Genomic DNA, 15,672 nt, shown 5'->3' with positions numbered 1-15,672 from the left:
TGCTGCTGTTGGCAGCGCGGTTCCTGGCCGGGGCAGCTTCTGTCGCGGGCTCGGGGACACGTCACGGAGAAGACAGTCCCGGTACTGACCCGCGCTGCTCACCTGGCGGCAATACAAGAAGGAGGGGAAGGGATTTCGTTTGGGCACCCCGGGGCAATATCGGAGGAAAGCGAGGAGCCGCGGGTGCGAACTCCAAGCCGCCTCCGGGAACTCAAGGGCTGATGCGAGCGGGACGCTGATGCCCCTTCCCCGCGGTATGCTTGGCTTTGGACAGCCTCTGCTCCAGGAGGAAAGAAAATAGTTCCCCTGGAATTTAAGAAAAAATCCGAAACCGACGCCCCAGCAGAGTTTGGGGTTGCAGTCCCTGCCTTAGTTGCCCGCACCGTTTCCCAGGTTTATTCCTTTCTCCTTTCCTGCTCCTTACATAAAACTCCAGCTGTAAGCGACGCCACGCCGGGGACAGCCCGGGCGCAGACCGGTCCCTCGGCCTGTCCGCCCGGCCGGCGGAGTCGGGGCTGAGCGGTGTCTACCAGGAACAGAGGACCTGCCGGGAATCGTTGTCACCTGGGCGGCAGCGGAGCGGGTCCTCGCCAAATGGCGGGGCGGAAGCCTCGAAACCCCAAATCCCCGAGAGCAGACCCCGCCGCCCCGCTCCCACATCTCCTGCCTGGCCTCGCAGACACGCGGGGTTCCCACACGCGTGAACGGCGCTGGGCGGAGCTGAGACAATGGAGGGGGAAACCAACCCTGTCTGCCCTGCGACAGGGACCCCGCAGGGACAGAACCCACCCGAGGGAGAGAGTGGCACGGCACTGTGCAGCAAGCGGAGTCGACCCCTTTCCAGCACCCCGAAAAGGGCCCAGAGGTCGCATTTGACAGAAGTCCCGAGGACGCACGTCCCCGTTCCTCGACCTCTCCGCGCTGCAAAGCGCATCCAGTCTCGACGCGGGGTTGCTAATCCCGCCGTTAGCCATCACTGCTGTGCCCCTGGCTCTGCATTCGTCCGGAGCACGGGTGTGTTTGTTAGGATCGAGCCCAGAGGTTCTGCTCCCCGCAGCTCACACTTCGCCCGAGCAGGTGAGAGGAGAGGTCGAGGTTGTCCCGCCGCCTCTCCGCCGGAACGGCTCCGCGGTGAGAAAACGCCAGAGCTCGATGCGGAAGAAGGGTTGGGACACCTCTCACCCTTTTTCCTCATCCTCCGTGGACACACATCTGTTTCGTCCCGAAAAGATGTAGCCCGATGGCTCAAAAGCCTGTGGTGGCACTGAGGAATGCAAAACGTGGCAATGACTCGCGCATTCCCCACGACGGCAACCCCCAAGTCCCGGGGCGGCCCCGAAGCCGAGCATCGCCGTGTCCCTGCCGCTCCACCACCTTTCCCGACCCCCCGCAATAAACATCCGCTGGAACCCCCTTCCCTGTTTGGGCCCCGCACCCCATCATCCCCCAGACCTTTCAGGCGAGGCGGACACCCCTGGCTCCTGCCTTCGTCCTCCCTCGCAGGGGACTCCCTGCCGGCGCCGTTCCCCACGGGCCGGGCTATATGTCCCTGGTCACGGACACACACCGAGCCATGGCCCTGCTGCTGCAGAGGTGCCCGGGTCCCCCAAGCCGGGTTCCTCCGCGCATCCCGAGCCCAGGCTGTGATACCCGAGCGTCGCGGCCCCGATGGGCTGTCCCCGCGTCCCTGGGGCCTGGCTGGGACACAGCCCCACTGTGCCGCCTTCCCTCCGTCCGCCCTCCGCACTCACCCCTCCGCCAGCATCTCTCCACTCGTCCCTCCCGCGATCCCTCCTTTCTGCCCGCTCCCCCGGCCCCTGCCCGGCCCCGCCGTCCCTCCCGCCCCCAACCCCTGCACCCCGGCTGGCCCCTGGCGAGCCCGGGCTTTCGGAAAGGGGGGGGCGCAGACTCTGCAGGGGAGCTGGGGGCGGCCTCGCACGGCCCGGCTCGGCTCGGCCTTGGCACGGCAGCCCCCGCTCTCCGCTGAGCCGTGGGGCAGTAAATAACTATCGGGAGGACAAGGGCAAGGAGCCGGGGCCGGGACCCCGCGGGGCCGGAGGCGGCCCCGGAGCCGCAGCGCACACGCGGAGCCTCCGCACGCTCCGCACCCACAGCCCAGCGGCGAGCGAGAACCCCGCGGCCCCGCCGCCGCAGCACCGCCCGCGCGGCACGGGAAAGGCGGACGCTGCCCCGCTGCTGCTGATTGTGCTGGGGAAAAAAAAAGGATTCGTAGGGGTTCAACTAACGGGAACCGCGGACGTTTACGGATTCGTTGTAAGGATGGAAATAAAGAGGACACGGGGGACATTTCGGCAGGTGAAAAAAGCCTGAAGTTCCCGCGGGTCCTGGGGAAAACGGGGATTTTCTGGCGTTTACTTTGAGATCGTTATCGATGAGTACTTTTCTTATATTTACAGCAATCCTCGTTATTACTCCGACTACGGCGACTATTAGTATGATTTTGCAACTGACGTTTGTACTGAAATAAACGAATCTCTTTAAAAAAAAAAATCAAACGCGTGAATCTCGTCTCACCAAAAAAGACAGACAGTGAAACAGAAAACAGGGCAAAACAGAGGAACGAAAGATAGAAAGATAGAAAGAAAGAAAGTAAGAAAGACAGAAATAAAGAATTAGAAAAAATTGAAAGAAAGCAAGAAAAAGTAAGAAGATAAAAAAAAGGAAAGGAAAGGAAAGGAAAGGAAAGGAAAGGAAAGGAAAGGAAAGGAAAGGAAAGGAAAGGAAAGGAAAGGAAAGGAAAGGAAAGGAAGAAGAGAAGAGAAGAGAAGAGAAGAGAAGAGAAGAGAAGAGAAGAGAAGAGAAAAGAGAAGAGAAGAGAAGAGAAGAGAAGAGAAGAGAAGAGAAGAGAAGAGAAGAGAAGAGAAGAGAAGAGAAGAGACAACGGAAAGACAGCCAAGCCGATGAAGACGGACGAACGAAAAGCCAGGCAGGGAGAGCCCGAGCTCCTCGGCAGCCGCTTTGCGCACCGGAGCGGTTTGGGCTGGGGGCACTGGCACCCACGGCCCGGCGCCAGTCGCCGTCCCTGCGCGGGGCCCCGCGGGGTTCACTCAGTGCCCCTCTGCAGCTCGCTGGTTTCTCCGGGCCGCCGGGTCCCGAGCAGGATTGCACCCGCCTGGCCCGTCCCGCGGCAGGTGCGCGGCCCCGCACAGCGCGGCTCGGCCCGGCGGCGGCAGCGGCGGCGGCAGCGGCACCTGAGAGCGCACGGCAGCGGCGTCTGCACAGAACCGGGCTGTGCTCCGCCGGTGGGCGGCTGAGAGAGGGGAAGAGAAGAGAGAAAAGAGAAAAGAGAAAAAAGAGAAAAAAGAGAAAAAAAGAACAATGAAAAAGATGAGAAAAGAAAAGAAAAGAAAAGAAAAGAAAAGAAAAGAAAATGAAAAGAATCAGATGGAATAATTGTTTTATAACCAGCTCAATCCTCATGAACAACAGTGGTTTTCATGCTAATAGACAGCGATGTGTCAGTGAAAACTGGGACTTGTGGGACCTCATGGGCTGCCTGACTGATGAGCATGGTGGGGAGTCAGTGGGGCTCCATAGAGTCCAGGGCAATGGATCTGGGCTCCCATATCTCTCACTCTCCCCACACCTCCCACTGGCTCCTGCTTGCCAGCCTTGGCTCCATGTTATTTGCCATGGGGATTTCAGGCTGCTTTTACAGGGTCGCTTGCCTGCAGATCCCAAAGTAGAGATCACGCACGGGGAAATTCTCAGAAATAAAACTGTCAGCCACTCTCTCCCAGCACACAGCCGGTGCAGTTTCTCCCTTTCCCCTCTTTTTTCTTTTACTTCTCCCCGCCCCAGTCCCAGGCTCCCACCCTGACAACTGCTCGTGCTTCTCCAGTGAGATACCCACGCTCTCCTGCAGTGCAGCTGCCCTGTGTGGTCCACGGTTTGGGGCTATAAAGTTTTTGGGACCCTCGCCCAGCCCCAGAATTCAGAGCTCCCTCGAGAGCTCCTGGGGTGGCCAGGACAAGGGGACCTGACAGTTGGGGTCATTGCCTGGAGCTCTGCCAGGAGCAACCCTTGCTTATCTGGTTTTGAGCGCACCAGGAGCTACCTCTAAAACCAGTCACTCTGTCACTCCTGTCCTCATTATTGTTCATTAATGCTGTCAAAAAGCTCTGTACGGGGATGCTACTCTGCTGCCTGGGGCTGACACACACATCTGCCACTAATAGGTGTGAGAGAATCAGTGCCCATCCCCTCCTGCCTGGGGAAGCTCTTGCCCAACTGGGTGCAGGGAAATGGGGCTGCAGACACAGGGATATGAGGTACTATTAGTCTGAAAGAAGGATTCCCCCCACACCCTGGAGTACTGAGGTGCCAAAAATGGCTTAGTTGAAATGTATTTATTATTGCAGCACAAATCTGGGCAAGAGGGGGTGAGAAGTCCCAAAAAGAAGAGAAGGACACCGTTGATATCTGCATCTAAAGGGAAAGTAGCTGCCTCACTGCTTCTTGCTAGATGCCTTCTGAGGGGCCAGAGTCAATTTCAAGCCATCCACTGCAGCCCTGTCGCTAGAGGGAAGGTCAGGCATTTATCCACAACTCGGCTGTGGTTGTTACATTGAAGGTTTATATTCACTCAGTGCCACTGCAGCATCCTGTGCAGACATTTATTTTGGCTAAAGGGAGCCTGGTTCTCACTTGGATGCAGTTGCAGAGTCCTGACCCACACAGGCACCGTGCACCAGCAGAGCTGCTGTAGCCGTGCAGGTTGTCTGTGTGTGCCTTTATTTCCACACGGGGGGCCCAGATGGTTCCATCCCACAAGAGGCTTCAGTTAGATGAGCACTGTCCTTGCATGGAGCTCCCTGTCTGCAGTTGCTGTAGACTGTCCTGTAAGGATTTTTTATCTGGAAAGAACTTTCTTCCTTTTCTGTTAGGCCAGTAAAATAGCCCGGACATTCCTTGGTGTTCCACCTTGTCTCCTGGCACAGCAACGAACAGATTGACATCGCTTGTTCTGGAGCTCAGATGTTTTCACGGGGTTTGGTGTGGTAGATGATGATATATATTAATCACTAACATAACACAGAATGTTAGCATAAACAAATGAACACAAACAACAAACCACAAGGCTCAGCATGCTAATGGGAGGCTGCATAATCCACAGGAGATCCCACTGGGATAAATCTTCTCCCTGCATTGCTGGATGTTACATCAGACCTGTTGCAAACTTTCCCCAAAGGCCATAAGGAATGGATGCTTCAGCCAATGTCAGCTGCTTCTTCAAATCCAATCCAGCATAAAAACTGGCTACATCATGGAGATTTTTCTTCTTGCGTCAGTGCTGGAGCTGAACCCTCTGGATCACATCCAGCTGAGAGGGAGCAGGCTCTGCACTGCCACTGAGGGCAGATCACACATGTTAAAGTCACAGGGGAGAGTGCAGTCTGTAAGAGCAGAGACCAGACTTGAAGATGAGCCCAGGACCCTTCCTGGAGCCCATATTTGTCTGAAAAAAGCAGAGGTGCTTCTACCAGCCTGGTCCTTTCTCCTTCGCCTCCTTGTCACTTTACCCACTTGTGGATGCGCCTGTTCCTAAGGGATTTTGTGATCTGTCTATGGTTCTCAGCCCCACTTGCTATTTCCTTATGCCCTGTGGGAGACCTTGTCCCTTTTAAGAGTTCTGTGGTGGGGCAGGTGAGACAGGAGTGGTGGTCCCTTCTGCCTGCCTGCAAAGCCCCACCAGTATTACTGACAGCACATTCCTCTTCCCAGGCAGAAGGATTTTGAGGATTTCACACCATTGCTCTGACTCCTGCTTCCACCACCCCACCACCCAGGCAGATGCCCTGCTGAGGGTGCTGAGGACAGGCATGTTGTCTCTGCTGGAGCCCAAGGCTGATGCAAAAGGCAGGCACTGCAGGCAGAGCCTGCCTGGCACAGAGATCAGCTGGATGGGTGAACCAGCTGTGCCTGAAATGTGATGTACCCTGCACCCTCTGTGCTCCTGCCTGCAGAGCCCTGCACAGAGACCTGGCACCCCTTAACAGCATTCTCAGGGAAAGGAAGAGGCAGGGACTTCAGCAACCCTTAAGGAAAACCCTTGCAATACACTTTGTAATCCCTGCACAAGCCCTGAGAAGGGCAATGGTGTGTTACTGAATAAGCACAGTGAAGCAGAGCAGAGCAAGCCTCAGAGCTCCCAATTCTGCCACTGTGATGTCTCAAAAAAGTTCAACATGGGGTATCCAGGACTGCTTGGCACATCTAAATCCCTTTGCTGTTTAAATCCCAGTGTCCTTCTGTGCAAACAACAGTGATGATGTTTAATCACCTTCACAGAGCTGTTTGACATTGAAAGGGATCCAGGATAATCTTGGCTTAGGTTTTTTATAATTTATTTACTGTATTTTTAGGTCTTATTGTACAAAGCAACACAGCACCATTTCTAGCTCTTCTCTCATGACATCTTCATCAGAGAATCATCTCTTCTTCTTCCTACTCATTAATTCCATTCCCTCTTTTTAGTTGAAATTCCAGACTGAAGCCATTCAGGAGTGCACATTAATGAGGATTTTTTACATTTCTTGTGATTTTCTCATACAAAATTTTTAATGTAAAAGGCTGTTCAAATCCAACCAGTTCTCTCAAAAGTGGCTGCTGCATAAGGAACATCCTCCTTCTTGCCCTACTGGGCTCAGAGACAGGGTTTGGAAAAGACATTTGAAGATGCAATGTCAGGCTCCCCAGAGGTGAAAAGCAGCAGAGCTGTTTCCTTCCTCATGGCTTTTGCTGGGGAAAACCCGGCCCTGGTGAAGCCAGCAGTGGGATCCCCATGACCTGAGAAAGGCACATGTGTAAGGGGACCCATAACACACCCAGGGCTGTGCTGGCAGCTGTCCCTGTGGAGCCACTGGCCCTGGAGGTGAGGGCTCTCCACCTCCCCCTCGCTGCGGTCCCCGGGCGCTTCCCTGGGAAATGCCACCATCCCTGCAAACAGCACCAGGGGACTGGCACTGAGGGCTGGTGCAGCTTCAGGAACTGCCAATGCTCACGCCTTCCTCTGCAGAATTAGCACAAGGACAGATTAAAGAAAGCCAATTTCCTTTCTCATCAAATCAATTCCTTCTGGGGCAAACAAAGCCACGAGCACAGCGCTCTTGTCCTCCCGTGATCTTGTGGTTTGCTCTGGTTGGAAGAGGCAGCTTTGGGAAACCCAAGCCCATTTCCTGCTCTGCGTGCTGCGGTGTATATCCTCGCCTCAGCCCTGGAAATGCTTTGATGGATATTATTAGGCCCGGAAAGCATTTGGAGCTCCTTTCTTCCGTACGAGCTGAACAAACTGCTATGGGATGAAAGAGGGGCAAATTGGAACGGGCTGTGGATGCTGCAGGCAGGCTGCCTCGCTAAGGGAGCCCACGTTGTGCTGCTGTCTGTGACAGGGACAAAGCAGCCTTGGGGCCAGGGTTGCTGACAGCCCCTGGGGATTGGGGACATCTCTTTCATACTCTCCTGCCAAAAGGCAGAGCTGTAGTGGGGCACCACCAAACTGACAGTAGTAAAGCCTCACCTCTCCTAACTGCATGCAGCTGTACTCAAGACTTTGGCCTCTTCTTAAATCCATATACCAGGTCCAACAAATCCCACTGCCTACCCCAACATGCCCTCATCAAATCCTACAAGCAAAGGGAACCAGCTTTTCTCCCCTCTCACAGTGACCACTGCCCACCCCAGGACAGACTTGCTCATTCTCTTTCAGCCTTCCAGACACTGGGAGCAGGAGTCTTTCACTGCTGTGAAAGGGAAAGTGCATGAAAAGCAAAGCCAAGCCAAACCTTTGCTTTCTGAGGGACCAGAGCTCTGAGTGGTGTTTTGCCACTAACACAGTCAAGAAATGACAGTGAGGAAATCTTGGGGAGTGAACAGCACTTGTGGTTATTGGTGAAATCCCATATTAGTAGAAAGGTCTGGTAAATGGAAGCAGGAGTCGCTCTGACTACAGCATCTGTTGGATGTGGAGAGTGGTTATGACTCTCTCCAAATACAATGCACATGTACTGGGGAAAATGACTGCTACAATAACAGGAATAAATCTTAATAGAGACTTGGGTGATAACAGACACCATAGGGGAGTTATCAAAATGAAAAACATATGGCAGCGTCTCTGCCAGACCTGCATGGAAACCCCTTGGAAGGACTAAGCAGAGCTTGTACCTGAAAACAAAAAAAGAGCAGAAGACACAGTGACAGGGGAACAGGGCTGAGGGAACCACATAAATTCTGTCATCATGCCCTCCTCAGAAGAGTAATGGGGGTTTGCTGGACAAGTCCAGGTTTAAAGGCATCCTGCGCTGACAAATTCTTTCCCACTTCTCTCAGGTTTGGCAAGGCAAAAGGCTGCAAGTCAGGCGGGACAGGAGCCATTTTTGATTGTGTTCAAACAAGACCTTGACCTGCATTGCTTATTAGCATTAGATCTCATTTTCTTTGCCTTTTGCCAGCAAGTAAGGGTGAGGATGGCAGAAAAGGAATAGTGAAGGAGCAAACTCAGGGCCCTGTAAAGTTCAGGCACAGCCCGGCTGCGAGGGCAGGATGGATTTGTTTTCCTGCAGTTATAGGAGCTCAAACTGAGCCCAGACTTCATGGTATGGCAAAGAACAAGCAAACGGGAGGCTCGGCTGGAACTGACAGTTTCTTGGCAGGAAGCAGCAAGAGACAGGACACAGCAATGTTAAATGAAATCGCACCTTCTCCCCAGCACTTCAACGTTTTCAGCAGAGGTGAAACCACATATTAGCCAGAGTACAAAAACCCAGCTTCATTTTGCTCTCCTCAGGAGCAGCCTGGCAGGTGATGGATAAACAAAAGCACAGCAGAAACAGAGCAGGTTGATGTGAGATGTGGGTACTGTTTGTCTCTTTGGTCTGCAAGGAGGGAGCAGGAGGCATTCCCAAGATCCCTAGAGCAAGGGGAGGTGTCCAGCTCCTGCTGATCCCATGCTTTGGGGTCAGGAGCAGGATTTAGGATTGGTTCCTGGGTACCAGGCACAGCTCCTTGGTCCTGTTAAAAGGTTGGTCCCACACCAAACCCTGACTGCACTGACTCCTGTGGCCATCCAGTACTAAGGCAGAACCCAGGGGCAGAGGGAGAGCCTTCAGCAGGGACCCTCACATCCTCTTCTCTCTCAGAGGTGACTGTGTAGGCTCCCATCATCCCATCCAGTGCCAACTTGACAACTGGAGATTAAATAGTGGAAAATTCAAAAGACAGCTGACGATGGGGCTTATATTAGTCAAGACACTTGGGCAGCTAGCTTTAGATGACCAGGGTCACCAGCAGTAAATAGAGATATTGTTATGGTAATGAAAACAAGATGGAGGGCAGGAGGACCAGGAGCAGACCCTAAGTGCTAAATGCCTCTAAGCTGTCAGGGACTTTGCCCCTGGCTGTCATTATTTTAATTGCATCCTAAATCTGCAGCCGCTGGTCAGAGCAGGTGTCTGAGGACAGGGGATGGATCTACTTTGGTGCCTGTCACAGCCAAGACTGAGCTGAAAAGAGAGTTGGATGTGATATTTGTTACACCAAGCATCCACATTTATATAATCCAGGGTTAGTAACCCTGAATGACTTGCTTGCTTACAATAAAAAATCTTCCCTGCCCAGGGGATGAGCACAGAGGAGCCTGAAGCTCTGAGTGGTCTATTCCAGCATCAGAGGGGCAGATCCTGTCCATTTCCCCAGGCTGGGACTCATATCCATGGCTGGTACAGTCACTGGGACAAGACCCAGGGAAAGGCAGAGACTGTGTGACCCCAGGCAGGCTGCAGATGCCCTGTTTTGGCTCAAGCAAATGTACATCAGGCAAATAAATTTGGAGATCAAACAGCGTCTTTATGCTAGTTCTGAGCAGAAGGGTTGTTTTATTCCATGCTTAGTCACAATAAACAAAACAATAAAGTAGTAATAAATGGTCACCAAAAATTATTTTAGAGTCCATAAAACAAAAACAGAGTTTAACAAGGACAAATGAATTGTTAACACTCCTCCTCTTCCCTGTCCCATAAAACATGTCAGGTTTTACAGGCGATGGGGTGAATGCCAAGCTCCCCTGGCCTTGTGAGACCGGCAGTGTGATCATTGCTGCCTTTTGCTGTGAGCAAGGTGACAACCCCGAAATCCCATCGTCACTACAGCCTCAATTCCACTTCTGCTGCTGGCTGGGGACCCTACACAACGCTCTGGGCTGTCCATGGCTGTGGGATACTGCCCACACTCCATATTTCCCCTCCATTGAGGCAGGGAGTGCTGTGGTGCTGTCAGGAGCCTGACACTAAAACCACGGGATGCTGTGCTGAGCCCTTGCACTGAGCAAACAAGGCTTGCTAAAGGTTTAGAGGACCACCTTCACGTGCAGAATGACCCCCCATGTTTAAACCAAACAATCTTGACCTCTCTATGAGTCTTAGCCACATAAAAGCTCACCTCTTGGACTCTCCATTAGGTTTTATGATGTGCTTCCATATTTAAATGGACATGACTCACACCAGGGTTTCTGCCGTGCATGAGAAGGAAAGAGAAGATGAATGCCAGATGTTACGTGTGAGTTACTTCAGGGGAAAAAAAAAAACCAAAAAGAGAAAAGGAAATGTTGGGCTGGGCTTTCCCAGCTTCTCCTGCTCAGGTGAGCATCAGATTAGTATTTGACTTTTCTTTAAAAATGCAGCCTCCTCAGCCTGGCCACACTCCTGGCTGCTCTGCAAGCACACAGCCCCCCCAGTTCGCCCTCCTCACAGCAGGGGCTTCAATTTTCTGTCAAAAGTCTTCTGGCCAAACCTGGCAGCTGTCAGCACCTCCCTGTTTATTTGTGGAGCAGGAGGGGGCAGGAGGAGGAGTGGAGAAGGGGTGGAGGGCAGCCCTTCCTTGGGGTGACACATTCCTTCACCCAGAAAGCTCCGGGCAAGGCAGGCAGGACAGCCGGGTGATGCAGAGGAGCAGCACAGGTGGGTGGTGTGGATGGTGAGGGGAGAGTTGTGCCCACTGCAACTGGAAAAGCACCTGACAAGCTGCCCAAGCTGCCCAAGCTGCCTGCCATCCCCAGGGGCTAATGGCTGCCTTCCTTTGGGCTCCAGTGGCATGGGTAGGTAGGAAGGGCTGAGCAGCAGATTCCCTTTACAGCCTTGCTCCTGCTTCTCTGAAAGGACTTTCTGTCCCCACACAGACCCCCTGCTTGTCATTGCCTTGTTCACTCTGCTCTCAGTGGGCTCATCTGGCACATTCTCCCATTCCCATCTCCGAGGGACAATGGCAGAGCCTCCACCCAGGCAAACATGGGACTGGCAGGTTTGTGCCACAGGCCAGCCCTTCCCTGCACTGGGTGCTGTAACACAGAGCATGAAGCACAGCCATGGTCACACTGAAGTCATGGCCAACAGGTCCTGCTCTCTGACTCTCAGCACCACCCATGGTGAAAGAAGGAGAACTCCACCCATTGCATCTATTCCAGAATAGGGAGACACAACCTTAAAAACCTAACCAGCCCTTCTCAGGAGGCTCCTCCTGGGGGGCCTGATGCTCCATGTGGCCTCTTCTCCCCACAGCAGGCTGGAGGACTGACACACTGACATGAAAGGGGTCCTGCTGCTCCCAGCCAGGGCAGGCTGTCCCACTGCAGACAGATGAGGCTGAAACTCCACACTAAGCATATGTAAGGACATTAAGCTGTTGGAACTAAAGGATAATTTGAAAAGTATTTTTCTTAATACTGGCATTAGGTTTCCCCAGCTTTGCAGTTGGTAAACAGAAAAAGAATGTCCTTACTAAGGAAAAGCAAGTGAAAGCTGAACCAGAGGGGAATTAGGAGGTGGTGGATGCTTGAAGCTGGGTCCCCTTGCTTAGCTCAGGGTGCTGATCATGCTTGGTGGAAGAACATCTGCTCCCACCCCAGAAATAACCCGGGGGTCACTGGCTTTCCCTCACTGGCCAACTACAACATGGCAAGAGGGAACTGACATGGTTGCACTGTCCTGGGAGCAAGAGCATCCCTGCTGCATCCTGCCTGCACCAAGGGTAGGGCTGCACTCCCACTGAGGCCCTGCAAATATTCAGCTTAAGCAAAACATCTGTTTTTTCAGAAGTGATGAACTGAGAGACTTTTCATCTTTATATCGCACAGAAAGTCCCCTTGGGTACCTGCTGAACTCTGCAACTTCTTTATACAGCTGCCGACTGACTCAGTCATGAATAGAGAACACAGATCTCTACAACCTTTACTTCCCATTTTAGGTGTCTGTCTTTAGCTGGGTAGATTAGTGCAGAGTTTATGAAAACAGGAGATCTGCAGCTACAGCAGCTGCAAGTGGTGTCTGGTGAGTTATGGCAGTTCTCAGCACTATCCTGTTCCCCAGCCCTGCAGGGATGGCAGCCCTTCCTCATGCTCTGGGCCTGGTGAGGCACAGCATTATGGTGCAGGCTCTCTGCACTCCCACCTCTGCCCCTGCAAAGGTCCCAGGGCTGCAGGCTCTGCTCTTGCTTCTGCTTCCTCTCCCTGCCTCTGCCAGCACAGGCCAGCACAGCAGGTGGGAAGTGGGGCCCAGTGCTGCATCCCAAGCTCCTGAGGGCAGGAAACTGGGAAGGTGGCAGCTCAGGGACCACAGGGAGGCATCAGAAGAGCCCATGTCCCCCACAGAGGAATTCCTGTGCCCTTGCAAAATGCCCGTGTGAACGGAGGCAGGAAAATTAGCGGCAATATGGCTTTTTGTGATCACAGAGATATTGCAAAAGGAAGGAAAATAAAAAAAGGTTCCGTTTTCCTCTCATTCCCCTTCCCCACCTCACTGGAAAGACTCAGGAAGTACCCAGCCATCAGGAACAATGTGAAAAAAGCCCGGTACCATTTTCCCTGGTGAACCTGGCAGGAGCCCAAGCAGGGACCATAACAGCCAGCGGGAGTGAGGCTCCCTCATGCCTCTCCTGGAGAAACAAGTGTTGGGCTCCTTCACTTCACTTTCCTCCTCATCCTTTGTGGAGCCCTGCTGCCATGTCCCCAGCAGGATGAGGAGGGATGTCTCACTCTGCCTGGACATTCAAAGTGCATGTGCAGCAGCCAGGGCTGGCAGGGGGTCCCCGATGAGCTCCCTGCCTCTGGCCTGAGTGAGGAGCTGTGGCTGCCTGAAGGACACATGCTGGTCACTCCATCAGCCTCTTTAATTTCCACCTCTTCCCCAAAATGCCTTTCAATTGAGCATCAGGGCTGCCCAAAAGTTTTCTCATCCCAAACCACTAGTGTAGATGCAGCCTGTGACAAAGGCCAGGGCACGTCCCTGGGAACATTAATCAAATTTTGCAAGAGCTGCAACCACAAGAGTGTCTGGGCAGAACTGAATTTACCACAAGCCACGTTCCTTCCCTTCCTGCCCTGCCCATCTAGCACAGCTGGGGGAGAGCACAGGCAGAGCTGGATGCCTGGGGTCACAGCTCTTGTACATCCCAAACAATGGGGTGAGGGAGAGGTCTGTGGCCCAAAACACCCCCGTGTTGGGTGTGGGGAAAGCCCAGGATACTGAGGAGCATCTCTGCTTCCAGAGAGCACATTCCTAGGAGAAGACACCATGGCCTGTCCTCCTCCAGGGCCTCATGCATCCCCTGGCTTGTGTGCAAATGCTGTGCTTCCCCAAATAGCCACTTTTCTGGGAATGCCCATGGCCCCGAGGAGGCTCGGCTGGTTGGCATCAGATGACCAAAGGCGTTGCGTGCTCCCATTGTTCCCCAAGGCAGTTATTAATAGAGCACTGTAATAATAGGGGATATTTATAAAACACCTCTGTGCCTGGGAATCCAGAACAATCTGCAACCTGTGCAGGTCTGTGTGCCAGCCCTGAGCCCCTCTGGTGATTGTTACAAAGAGAAAATAAACCCTAAACCCCACTGAATTGTATGGGAAATGCAAGGGCTGGAGGGAACACTGCAAAGGTCTGGTGTAAGGCATGAGCACCAGCACTGTGATCCTGCAAGGGTGCAGGGGACAGCTCAGGCACAGCCACCTCCCTGGCAGCAGAGCAAAGCAGGGGAGGAACAGGAGTCATAGGTGCTCTTTCTCTGGTCCCAGCTTGTGGGGAAGAGAGATGCCATTGAAGAAATTAAAGCTGATACAGCCCATGCCCAAGCTCCCCAGGACTACCCAGGGGGTAAGGGTGCAACTGGCAAGGGGACTGGTGCAATTGCCTTTTATGCTGAGTTCGATTTGTTGCCCTTCCTGACATCTGGGCTGCAGAGACCAAGACCAAACTCTGGTGACAGGGCTGAGGATCTGTACTTTAACAGTGGAGTTTCACACTTGCAGAAACCTCTGCAAAGTGGTCTACCAGGCCCTCTACAGGAGAATGCACAGTTTTGATTAGCTTTATAGATGGAAAAATCAAAATGAGGTGCAGGATTCAGTTAGAGCAAGGCCAGGCATCATGGGCTGGGGCGAGGTGCAAAGCCTCACAGGGGCTCCACACACAGCCAGGATGGGGACCAGAGGCAGAGGAATGCAGATAGCCTTGCTGTTGGGCTGCTCCATCAGGATCATAAACCAAACAAATCCAGTCCTCCCCCCAGCCTTGCTTGAGGAATTAGAGAAATGAGGCCATTTATGTCTTCACACGGGCGACTGAGCCTGGCAATGACCTCTGGTCACTTCGAAGCAGGGCTGGATTTGAAATGTGAACCAGAGACCAGGAGGTGAAAGCCTCCATATCCCATTACAAACCACTGGGGATGCCGAAGGCTTGTCAAGCCACAGTGCTTTGCTCTTATTTATGACTATTTGTCTGTGATTGTAGCCACTGCCAGGGCTGGCCCTACTGCTTGGGCAGTGGTCAGCTGTTGAGTGGCCTCCAGGGCCAGCCTGTCCCCCAGCAAAGCCAGAGGCTGGGACCCTGGGGATAGAATGGTCAAGGTGTTACTCCTTGCTATTGGAAAAACACATTGGTCCTTCTGTGGCAGCAAGCACAAGCATCACAGTGGGTGACACAGTCCCCCAGCTGGTGACAGCCATGAGGAGGTGAATTCGCCCTTTAAGGCAATGGAGTCTACAGCCCTACACAGTAAGGGATCCAGGTAAAAAAAAAAATCCTGAGTCATAATGTAGTGAAATTAATTCTATATATTGTATATTCAGTCTCGTAAACTGGCTTATTCACAACCAGACAGCACTTGCTGTTTGATTATTAGTGCTCTAAGATAGGAAAATCCTCTGTCTGGCTTAAGCTTGTCCTCTGAAACAACTGCACAAGATCTGCTTTATTCACAAGTGGTTTAAGTGACTTAAGTTTTATTTTATCCAAACAGATCTTTAACCCATCGAGTAACCACGGCTTCATGAGAAAAGCAAGTTGGAGACAGCGTGCATTTCTTAAAAAAAATCCTATATCTTTATAAACAGAGAATTTCCTTCCATCTCTTTAAAGCCTGCTTCACCCACTCCTCTCCACTAACCATCTTATTTCTACTTTTGTGGTCTAAGAAGTATCAGATAATTTTGCAGATCAGAAGCTGAGGCAGGCCCCTGGGTGGTCAGAGAGAGCCGCCCCAGAATGGCTTTGCTGGCTCTGCCCTCCAGACAAAAGGGCAGGTTCCCACAGCTCAACAATGGGATTTGGAAGAAGATGTTTCATAGAAGAAGTTTTAGCACCCCTGTGTGGTATCACTCTGCTATGT

Source organism: Melozone crissalis, unplaced genomic scaffold (genome assembly GCF_028551555.1).
Source record: "Melozone crissalis strain CALT ecotype California unplaced genomic scaffold, PUWL_Pcris_2 ptg000063l_1, whole genome shotgun sequence".
In the NCBI taxonomy this organism is placed as follows: domain Eukaryota; kingdom Metazoa; phylum Chordata; class Aves; order Passeriformes; family Passerellidae; genus Melozone; species Melozone crissalis.
This window is presented reverse-complemented; position numbering follows the sequence as displayed.